The 2396-nt window shown below is 40.7% G+C and overlaps 1 protein-coding gene across 1 annotated transcript in view; it reads left to right on the forward strand.

The window, feature by feature from the left end:
* The window catches only part of wake (ankyrin repeat and fibronectin type III domain containing protein wide awake), a 133680-nt gene that overhangs the window by 67280 nt on the left and 64004 nt on the right, over positions 1-2396 (forward strand). The gene's annotated exons all lie outside the window — the stretch shown is intronic.

Consider the following 2396-nt stretch of genomic DNA (forward strand, 5'->3'; position numbering starts at 1 on the left):
GCATCCAGTATCATCTGATAGCAATTCTTCGTCGGACGACTCTTGATCCAATATATTCTCGAAATCTACGTCCATTTCATTAAACAATTCATCGAGCTATTCCTCATTCATGTTTCTAATATTCTCGAACACTACATCGTCCATGTTCTCACCGTTTCCAATGTTCTCGTCGAACTCTACACCGTCTATGTCCTCAATATTCCCGATATTTTGAAATTCTACACCGTCCATGTCCTCATCCATATTTGCACTATTATATTTATCACGATCGATTCGTTAATCGTACGGAGCACCAACTGAGGTGTCGCACGCTGATGACTTACACTTATCACGATCGGTTCGGTAATTGTACAGGGCGCCAACTGAAGTGCCGCGCGCTGATGACCCATTATATATTCAATTTGCAACTTCTTTGTCCCTTTGCCTACCCTCTATTGGGTCGCAGCATCGGCGATGTGTCACCTATCATTTCTTACAAGTAAACATACCCAAGTGTAACTCTCCGATTTTGATGAGCTTTTAGTATGTTGTTCTTCAAACAAAAATAAGCGACACGTATTTTTTTATACGTGCCCATACGCACTTTTAAGGGGTGAAACACCCCTTTGAAAAAAATCGGTTTTTCTCTTTCGAAGCGAATATCGTCGAAACTATAAGAGATAGAAAAAAATGTCTCAAATACATCATCATGCGTACGGATGAAGAATCGAGACGCACGAGCGTAACATTGTTCTGCAACATGCAAACTCTGACGGTTAGCGGTCCAACGCTTATAAAATTGTCCTTGTATTCGTTTCGCAGCATTTTGTAAATATTCCATCGCTGCTCGTAGAGGCCCTACCACGTTTCGAGAGACAGCGACAGTTCGTGTCCGCTATGATCTCCCAGAGCGATCTCCACGTAACTCGGTGGACCAACGTTGATTCCAATTTCTAAATACTTGTAGCCAGTACTCGTCAGGTCGTAACGTCTGCTCAGTAAGCGTACCGCGCGACGCTCCATACTGTGTATATACTGTAACCGTACTCGCGAGCAACAGCACAACTTCGTCGCGCGTTCTTCGTACTCCTCGTACGCAAAAGTATCTCCTTTCTCTCGGTAACTGAATTTTGCGACAGCCAGGCGGTTTTTCGGCCAGAATTGTAAATCTTATTACTAAGTTGGGCGCCAGGCACCAGAGAGCGTGCCACTCTTTCCGAAATCTCCTTACCTTTGCCCGTAACCGATTCGCGATGGCAGGGGGTGGATCGCAAAAGGTGTGGGAAATTTGTCGGAGGGCGAGAGAGATAGGCCACAAGAATAAACTACGCGAGAGCGTAATAATAAGAACAATTATATTTGAGAAAATATGATAAAGTAGAATTAATTACATGGATTACGCAATTACAAGTTCCTTCCGGAGCTTCGTTCCGCCGCTCTACTCGATACTCTCGGTACTCGCACCGAGAGTCGCTAACTTACTTCTAGCGCCGGACGCCGGTCATACGCTATAGCACGAGCCCCGACCTTCCCCGCGGTATCTTCCGACGGTGTCAAACGCCCGCCCCTCGACAACCAGCAAGAACCCGTACCCGCTGTAACACCAGACTCATGTTTCTTCTTCACGTCGTTCGATACACTGCTCTCTTTGGCGAAGTACATTTTCAACCGTTCGTACAAGCGGGTATCGTAAGACTGATCACATCCTCATAAATTGCGATACTTCGTATATCGTAATACTTTTAAAATCGAAGAAGGGGAAGGTCGTCCCCCTCTTTCCAAGAATTTCAAACATGTCCCAACACGTTGTATCACGACTTTATACGTATTTTCATTATCATATCATTCTATGTATTTTCTTTGTCATGAGTTTATATATACATACATACATACATACATACATACGTTCATACATACGTTTATACATACATACGTTTATACGTACGTTTATACATACGTTCACACATACGATTATACATACGTTTATACATGCGTTCAAATATACGTTTATACGTACGTTTATACATACGTTTATACATACATTTATACATACATACGTTTATACATACGTTTATACATACGTTTATACATACGTTTATACACACGTTTATACATACGTTTATACGTACGTTCATACACATACATACGTTTATACATACGTCCGTACATACGTTTATACATACGTTTATATATTACAAAGGAAGGGAAGGAAAAGAAATTTTAGAATCGTATTAAAAAAAAAATCTCATATTTTATTTTTTAAACTTGATACATTTTTTTTTGGCGTTGTGACCACTAGTTATGAATTTTTAATACATTTTGTAACGCACAATTCTTAATATGTTTTCCACATCGCGTAGTATTGGTAACGTCTAGATTATGTAAAGAATCTATATCTTTGTAATAAGCATCCAAGG

The sequence above is a fragment of the Trachymyrmex cornetzi genome, unplaced genomic scaffold, assembly GCF_001594075.2.
Source record: "Trachymyrmex cornetzi isolate Tcor2-1 unplaced genomic scaffold, Tcor1.1 scaffold962, whole genome shotgun sequence".
NCBI classification, from domain to species: Eukaryota; Metazoa; Arthropoda; class Insecta; order Hymenoptera; family Formicidae; genus Trachymyrmex; species Trachymyrmex cornetzi.